We start from the raw sequence: 9,616 nt of genomic DNA on the forward strand, positions 1-9,616 counted from the left end.
GAATTTGGGGCCTAAGATTTCATGAAATAAAGAACTTCTGAATTAAGAATATATTCTCCTGTCAAGGTACAGCAATCAGATATCATTTACCAGAATGAATCTCTTTCATATGGATAAATAAACATAATTAATATAGATCATGCTTGATCTCCTTTTCCAGGCCCTCCTACAATAAAAGAGAAGGACTGGCTACAATCCTCACTTCTCAAGCTACGGAATAATTGTAGTATATGTATTCAGAGTGGCACTGAGTAAACAACATATAGACTGTATTTGCATGGAAATAAAGGAAATTTAACCTGCCTTACCCAATGAAAACATGAAAGCTGAATCTACCTACTTTTAGAATTATTAGCAGTGAAGTAAAATGTTTGGAAGTTCTGTGTTTCAATAAACAAATATTTTCTTTATTTATTGTATTGTTTTTAGGTATAATCGTATTGAGATTAGATATTATATAACGTATTATCATTATGGATTCTAAGTCCCTAGATGTTTCCTATTTCCAAACCCACTGAAACCCCCCATACCTTTTCTTTTTGTTTCTCATTAGAATACAAGCAGGTATGATAATCATCATGATCATGATGATCATCATCATCATCAAACAGAATAAAAAGAATCAAAGAAAAATCACAACAAACACAGAGACACAAAGACAAACAAGCTCACATACACAAAAATCTTATAAAAATATAAAACTGGAAACCTCCGTTATACATATACAAATTACATGTAATGTAAAAGAAAAAATAAAAAGCCTGAGAAAGCATTATGAGACAAAACCTCCAAAAACCCCACTGAGTTCATCTTCTGTGGGCCATATCCTGCTGGGCATAAAATGTGTCCTAAGAGTGGTTTGTATCCCCAGTGAGACTTAATTAGAGAAAGCTAATTTTACATTTGCATGTGTTTTTCTATTAGAGATGAATTCTGCATTAGGAAAGGGAGCATGTGTTTATTACCCCTCCCAACACTGAGATCTTCTCCAGCCCAGGATGTTGCATGCTACTACCTCCACTGGGAGGTCACATTTGATTCAGTCTTACTGTATCCTCCATCCCCTCTGGCTCTTCTTCCTCATCCATGGTTCCCTAAACCCCGAGGAGAAGAATTTAATAAACACATCCCACTTAAAACTATTTCCATGGTCTCTGACTTTCTGCACATTGTACAACTGTGTGTCTGTGTCTATTCCATTCAGCTGCAAGAAAAAGCTTCATGATTGAAGGTTAAGAAAGACACTGATCTGTAAGTAGAGAAGAATGTCATTAGGAGCCAATTATGACCAAGTTACTTTAGCAGACCAGTAGTACTTATTCTTTTTCCTAGGTTCTTGGCATACTAGTCTCCCATTTTGGCCACCAGAGAAGTATTACTCATGGGTTCCATCACATGGAGCAAACCTTAAATCCAATTGAATGTTGGTTAGTTACTCCCACATGCTTTGTGCCCCCACTGTGCGAAAACATCTACAGACACTTTATTATTATAGCAGAGTTTCATGCTGATTTCTTGTTTACTTTTCTTCTTTTGTAGGGTTCAGAATCATGAAGCATGAACTGTAGTCACTAGAAAGTGAAGGCTATAAGTAAACCCCACTTCAACTTCTTACTGTTCCTTCAGTTACATAGGGGTTGCATTCAGTAATAGAGCCTGGTCACTAGTTTGTAGAGAGCAACCAATATCCTTGGAAAAATTATGGGTAGTTTAGGGGTTCTAATGGAGCCCCTTCAGCCAACAATTATGTTAGCCATAACCCATTTCCAGAAACATAGACTTCATTTAATAATGAGATATGTCCATTACAGCTCTGTTTCTCTCACTATTTGGTGATTCCACTTAGATCACCTTTATATAAGGATGTATTCTAGAAAGCTTCTACTGTATCAGTTTTCCAATGAAGCTTCAAATGGCTCTTAATTTTTACTATCCATCACTCTATTTCTTACCTCAAACCCTTCTTCTCTTACCCTTTCCAAGTAATCCCCATCCCTCATCTATACCTAATTATTTATTCTAGTTCTCCTTCCTAGGGTAAACAAACCGTACCCCAACTCCCTTACTTTTTACCTAACCTCTGAGATTACTCAGATTATGTTTTGCTTACTGAAGATGTAGCAGCTAATATTCACACAGAAACAAATAAAAACATTATTTGCTTTTTTAAGTCTGGGTTACCTAACTCAGAATGATTTTTTCTAGTTTCATCCATTTACTTGCAATTTTCATTATTTCATGTATTTAAGAGTTGAATAATAGTCCATTGTATATATGGAACACATTTTCTTTATCCATTCATACACAAATAGAAAACTAGGAAATTTCCAAGTTCTGTCAATTATGAGAAAAGAAAAAATATTTCTTTGTAATCAGATGAAAAGTTCTTTGGTTATATGCCACAAAATGGGAAAGGCTTGATTTTGAAGTTGATCTGTTACCATCTTTCCAAGGAACCACAACATTGACTTCTATAGAATCCATCAAATTTTGCATCCCTACCACCAAACTCTGCATCTCCACCAAGATGGGCTATCATTTGTTTTTATAGATTTTGGGTGTTCTGACAGGCATAAGATGAAATTTGAAGTTAGTTTTAATTTCACTGATGACTAACCGTGTTGAACATTCCTTTTATTTTTTAATTTCTAATTTGTCACTTTACACCAAGATTGTAGTCCTCTTCCTCATTGTCTCCTGATAACAACCTCTCTCACTCTTCCCCTCTTCCTTCTGCCCTTAATCCCCTAAATGTGACCTCAAGCTATCAAATCTCATCTGTACTACCTGTATCATCTTCCTCTATGGCCTGGAAAGGCTGCCCTGCCAGCGGAAGTGATCAATGTTGAGGGACCAGAATATATGTCAGAAGTAGTCCCTATACACTATGTTGTGGGACATACAAGAGACTGTGCTGCCTATCTACAACATCTGAACAGAGGGTCTAGGTCGACATCATACATGGTCCTTGGTTGGTGCATCAGTCTCTATATACTAATTTTATTATCCTGTATTATGGTATCTAATATCTGCTTATGTATGAGCATATACTATGCATGTATTTCTGGGACTATGTTATCTCACTCAAAATGATCTTTTCTTGTCTGTCCATTTCCCCACAAACTACAAGGTTTCTTGTTTTTAGTAGCTAAGTAGTATTCTGTTGTATACATGTACATTTTCTTCATCAATTCTTCTACTGAGGGACATCTAGGCTGTTTCCATATTCTGGCTATTATGAATAAAGCTCCTATGTACATAGTTTCATAAATGTCCTTGTCATATAGTGGAGATTCATTCGGGTATATGTCCAGCAGTGGTATGGCTGGATCTTGAGGTAGAATTATTCCCAATTTCTGGATATAGTGCCAGATTTATTTCCAAAGTGGTTGTACAAGTTTTCATTCCTACCAGCAATGGTGGAGTGTTCCCCTTTCTCCATAAGTGTTTTTCTGTTGTCTGTGCTCCACTTTTGAACATTCCCTGTTTAGATGTGTGCCCCATTTTAATTAAATTATTTGTTTTCTTCATGTGCAGTGTTTGAGGTTTTTATTAAATGAAAATGGGGACATAAACACTCCCAGATATGATAAAAAAGAATAGTTGTTTTTGTTTTGTTTTTTTAGATATGAGAAAGAAAACAATCTGAAGCATCTGGAAGAGCCCAGGCTGAGAATTCCAGAAGAATAGACAAGATGATGAGAGGAGAGAGAGGGAGGGAGATAGGGAGAGAAGGAAATACAGAGGTGGAGAGAGAGGTAGGAGGAAGGGATGGAGGGAAAAAGAGACAGAGAGAGAGAGGGGATTTGTGGAAGAGAAGAGAAGAGAAGAGAAGAGAAGAGAAGAGAAGAGAAGAGAAGAGAAATCAAGACGACCAATGCAAGTGAAGTACATGGCCAGGAGAGACTTGGCGTATAGGGCAGGGGAGAGAAATGCAAAGGTAAGGTACTTGGGACTCTGGGAAATGCTCAGAGAACTTAAAAGCCTATGTCCTTCTTGGTATGTTAATAGGTATCTCATTTAGCCATTTGTCCCTGGATTCTTTGAGAATATTATTTATGTATTTTGGGATCTTAGTCTTATTTTAATTCTGTAGCCTGCTCCTTTGTCCAAAAGATGGTATAATTGGACATATTTTCAGTTTCAAGAGGTCCCATTTATTAATTATAGGTGTCCTGTTAAGAAAGTCTTTTTCTATGCCAATGAGTTCAGTATTACTATTAATATTATTTCCCATTTTCTCTCCTATCTGAGTCAGTGTATTTATCATTATGTTATCATCTTTGGTCTATTTGGAGTTGAGATTTGTGCACGGTGAGAGGTATACATCTATTTTCATTCTTTTACACACAGCTATCTAGTTTGGCCCGATCCATTGGCTTAAAATGCTGTCTTATTTCTGATATTTATTTATTTATTCTTTCTGCAAAATTAGTTATTTATAGGCCTTTGAATTTATATATCATTGTCTTCAATCTGATCCTATGCAGAACATATCTGTTTTCCTTCCAATAGTAGGCTGTTTTTATTACATATCTTTGTAGTACAATTTTTAATCTGCCATGTGATACCACCTGCAATTCTCTTATTATTTATGATTATTTTAGCTATTTCATATCATTTGTGTTTACATATGAAGCTGAAAATGTATCTTTTGAAGTTCTATGAAGAATTGTTCTAAAATTTTGATGAGATTGAATTAAATATGTAGATTGTTTTTGGTAGAATAGTTATATTGACTATATTAATCTTACTGATACCATGAGCATGGTAGACATTTTCATGTTCTAATATATTCTTTAGTTTCTTTTATATTTCTTAAAGATATTATCATATAAGTTTTTATTTACTTGAGAAGAGTTACCTCAAGAGTTATTTTATTTGGTCTATTATGAAAGGTGTTTCCCTAATTTTTTCTCAGTTGTTTGGCATTTGTATATAGGAGAGCTGTATTTTAAGTTAATTTTGTATCTTTGCTGAGAGTATTTTTCAGCTATAAGATTTTCTTCCAAGAATTTTTAGGGTTCTTTTTTTATCCAACTATATCATCTACAAATGGAGATACTTTAACTATTTCCCTCTATGCTTTGATTCCCTTAACCTTCTTCAGTGGTCTTATTGATCCACCTCAAATTGCAAATACTATGTCAAATAGGTATGGAGAGAGACGGACTTTGCATCTTTTATGCTTTTATGGTTTTTATCAAGAAGGAATGTTAGATCTGACAAAAGCCATTTCTGCATCAAATGAAATAATCATATGGCTTTGTGTTTTAGTTTGTTTATATGGTGCATTACATTTATCACTTTGCATATATTAAATCTTCCCTGTATTTTTTGATGAAACCTACTTGATCATGGTGGCTAATAATTTAGATGTAATCTTGTATTCAGCTTGCAATTATTTTATTAAAAGTTTTGCATTTATTTCCCTAAGGGAAATTGACTTGTATTATTTTTTTGTTTGCTCTTATGTGATTCAGGTTTCAGGATAACTATAGCTTCATAAAAATACATGTTCCTTCTGTTTCTATTCACTATGTACAGCAGGCTGTCCTCCAACTCCAAGAGATCATCCCATCTCTCAGAACTGTTGGGAGCTCAAATTTAAATTTTTGTCTTTCAACTAACATCTCAATAGTGAAACAGAGTTTACTGATAAAAGAAATATGACAGAGAAAATGCAAGATATTAAGATTTTAAATATAATATGACATATGTCAATAAAATGGTATTCAAATAACAATTGGTACTACATATAATTAATTAATTAAAAAGAGAAGCCATCATTCAGGTAACTGAGTAAAAAAATATCACCTAGTGTGAAAAAAAAATGGTTCCACCTTAGATTTAGAGCGCACGGGTCGCAAGATGGCTGCAGCCATTCCAGGCCTCGCTATGTGTGCGCAGCAGACAGCAGAGAGGCTGGACAGCAGGGGCAGTGACGACACTACCTCAGTCTTCTCTTGCTTTTCTAGAACTCCATTCCGTCCTTTTCTTGCTTTATCCGAGATGGATCTGGCCGTGGTCCCCAGTGTACGGGGGGCCTAGCAAAGACTCGGCCTTCTTAAGCAAGATGTGGAGCCTCGTGAGCAACCTGAACATTGACACTCTCATCTTCTGGAGGCCAGGCCAGTTTACTAAGGAGGTTCTGCCCAAGTAATTCAAGCACAAAAACATGGCCAGCTTCACATGGCAGCTCAACATGTATAGCTTCTGGAAAGTAGTCCACATTGTATAGGGTAGCCTGGTCAAGCCTGAGAGGGATAACACAGTGTTTCCACTTCCATGTTTTCTACATGGCCAGGAATAGCTCCCTGAGAATATCAAGAGGAAAATGACCAGCGTGTATACCCAGAAGAGTTAGGACGTAAGATACGCCAGGACAGTGTCACCAGGCTGTTGACAGATATTCAGCTGATGAAGAGGAAACACGAGTGAATGGATTCCAAGCTTCTGGCCCTGTGACAGGAGGTTGCCAACCTGTGATGGAAGCATGTCCAGCAGCAAAAAATTGTCATCAAGTTCGTTCAGTTCCTGATCTCACTGGTGCAGTTGAACTGAATCCTGGGGATGACAAGAAAGATCCCTCTGATATTGACTGACAGTAGCCCAGCACACTCTGTGCCCAAGTATGGTCGACAGTACTCCCTGGAGCATGTCGATGGTCCTGGACCATACTCAGCTCCATCTCCAGCCTAAAGCAGCTCAAGCCTTTACACCTCTGATGCTCTCACCAGCTCTGAACACTGAGCTGGACCCCTCCAGCCCTTTGGCTTCCTCAGACAGGTGCATAAATGAGAGGACCCTGTCCAGTAGCACTCTGGTCCGTGTCGAGGAAGAACCCTACAGACCACCTTGGATACCTTGGGTACTGAACCAGCCCTGGGTGCCCATCCTCCAGAGAAATCCTGGAGCGAGCCAATGCTTACTGCCTCAAACAGAGCCCTTAATGATACAACCAGAACCCATGCCTCATACCCTCTCCACTCCCTAAAAGTACTTCAGTGTAACCCGCCTAGACAAGAACGAGCTAGGTGACCACTTGGAGCCATGTACTCCAACCTGGACAACCTACACACCATGCTGACAAGCCATTCAGTGTGGACACCAGCGCTCTGCTGGCCCTGTTCAACCCTCAATGACCATGTCTGACATGAGCCTGCCTGACCTGGTGTGTAGCCTGGCCAGCATTGAGGAGTCCCTATCTTTGCAAGAGCCCCCCCAGGCCCATTGAGGCAGAAACCAGTAACCCCGACTCACGGAAACAGCTGGTATACTACTCTGCTCAGCAACAGTTTCTGCTGGACCCTGATGCTGTGGATACATAGAGCAGTGAATTGCCTGTGCTCTTTGAGCTGGGGGAGAGATCCTATTTCTCTGAGGGTGATGACTACACGACCAATCCCACCATCTCTCTTCTGATGGGTTCTGAACCCTCCAAATCCATGGGTCCCACTGTCTCCTAGAGGTCCCAGGAGTTGTCAGACTGTCCTCCAACCTATGCCTAGACGTGGCTGGCCCTGGGAAGACAAGGTCATTGGGCACTCCAGAGCATTCTAGTCCAAACCACCACAACCCTAGTGGGGCATAGATGGAACTTGATATTGGGCAGTACCTTAGGTTAAGAGGAAGATAGTGAGAACTGCATATCTGCTATATCTTCCTCAGCCCAGGTCTACTCTCTGTCAGAATTTCATTGCCACACCTCGACTGACCCTGTAAGTTGTTCATAAAATTGGATTTTTACATGAGAGTCCCCTTTAACCCTACACACACACACACACACACACAATATGTATATGTATATATATATATATATATATATATACACACAAAATAATAGGAAACAACAGAAACATAAATGCAATAGTTAACAGATGTCTAAGGGAAAATGAAAGCTGAGGCAAGATTTTGTACATAACCAAATTGTCTTTCAAGTACAATAAGGCAGTACAAAATGATTAATATTTTCAAGCAATCACAAAGTAAGAGAATATGTCATTTATGGACCATTTCTGAAGAAAAAAATGCAAACTTGATAAATAACTCCAGTCAAATAAGTGATGAAGCAAAGGAAAATAAAATCTGAAATGGAAAACCTGTCACCAAGGATCTGGCTGAGAACACAGATTCCATTCAAAAATAGAATTAATGCCAAACATCTCTGGAAATAATGGTTCTAATAACTGTTACAAATTTTATAAACTTTCACAATGTATAAACAATGATGTAACAACAAAATTATCAGGTGGCACTGAGAGGAGAGAAGACTCTGTCTAAGGATTTTACCGGGGGCAAATACTATTCTCTAAATTTGAAGTGGCTTTTGAAAATCAACATGTACCCAGAAAATATTAAAAATGGGCTCAAATTTTGTAACCTCTGTCTTTTTTGTTCAGGTGAAAAAGCCTTCCTAATTTCCTGTAATTCATTATTTTTTTCCACATAAATTCCCATGCTGCAATTTCCATAATATTCTTTTCCATTTCTAATTAAATTTGCTCAAATAAAGTCATTCTTAAAATATGAAGTTTACCTAATTGGGAGGATAAGGTTACCAAATTTATTAGGTAACAATGAAAATTTATTTAAATATTATCCCTTCATGACAATATTATTTGGTTCTGTAACATTCCTTTTAAAGTGGATTGAACTTCTACCCACATGTGGGTGTGGTTTCTATATATTTTGATGATTATAATACATTTACAATATTTCAACAGGATAGTAGGCTGGGACATGCTGATGGGAAGGCCTGCTTTTTTCCCTGGAGATAAAGAGAAATATAGATTCTTGAATCACTGCACTCCTTTTCTTCCTGTTCCTTGATGGATTCCTTCTGGGTTTTGTGATTTTTTGTTTTTTGGTTTTTGGTTTTTTTTTTTTTTTTTTTTGGTTCTTGTTGTTTTGTTTTTTGTTTGTTTGTTTTTTTGCTTGTTTGTGTTTTCTTTGCCATAATACTTTTACTTAATGTTAACAATAGCCTTTGATGAAATATGAGACATTCTATATTATCTTTTTAGAGTGTATTTTTCTGTATTAGTTGTTATATGGAAGGCTTACTGTCTTGCAAATATGTTATGATTTTTAAAACAGAGAAGTCATTTAACTTAAAAGAACATAACTATTATATATGGTACTTTAGATTTTGTTGTTCCAAAAATATGACTATTTCCAGTTTAAACTCAAATAAGATAACATATCACTTGTATATAGTCATGTGCAGTTAAAAGTTTATAATCTTAAAAACATTTTTAAAGTATACTTTAACCTTCTTTTTTCTTCAAATATCTCCTTCTTTGCTTTACAAGTACAGTGGACACAAGTGAAAAACTGCCTTGTCCATGTTTTGCCTTATTGTCCCTGAGTCACGAAGTGCAAGGTTCTTGGTTCGAGGACTATGTTTTACTCATGTATTCCATACTCACTGTCCCTAAGTCCGTGGGGATTGGGAATTTCCTGTAAGCTTTAGTGCGCATACCTTGAGAATGACTATTATCTCAAACTGCTTATTCAACATCTTCCTCTTCTGAGGTTTTCAAGTTTCATAATCACTAAAATGTTTTTTTGCATGACACCACCAAATCTGCTTACATTATCCCACTCTAATTCT

At 37.1% G+C, this 9,616-nt stretch overlaps 1 pseudogene; it reads left to right on the plus strand.

The window, feature by feature from the left end:
• The first annotated feature begins 6,012 nt into the window (after positions 1-6,012).
• Positions 6,013-7,631, plus strand: LOC127195599 (heat shock factor protein 1-like; annotated as a pseudogene).
• The last annotated feature ends 1,985 nt before the right edge of the window (positions 7,632-9,616 follow it).

The sequence above is a fragment of the Acomys russatus genome, chromosome 1, assembly GCF_903995435.1.
Source record: "Acomys russatus chromosome 1, mAcoRus1.1, whole genome shotgun sequence".
Lineage (NCBI taxonomy): Eukaryota > Metazoa > Chordata > Mammalia > Rodentia > Muridae > Acomys > Acomys russatus.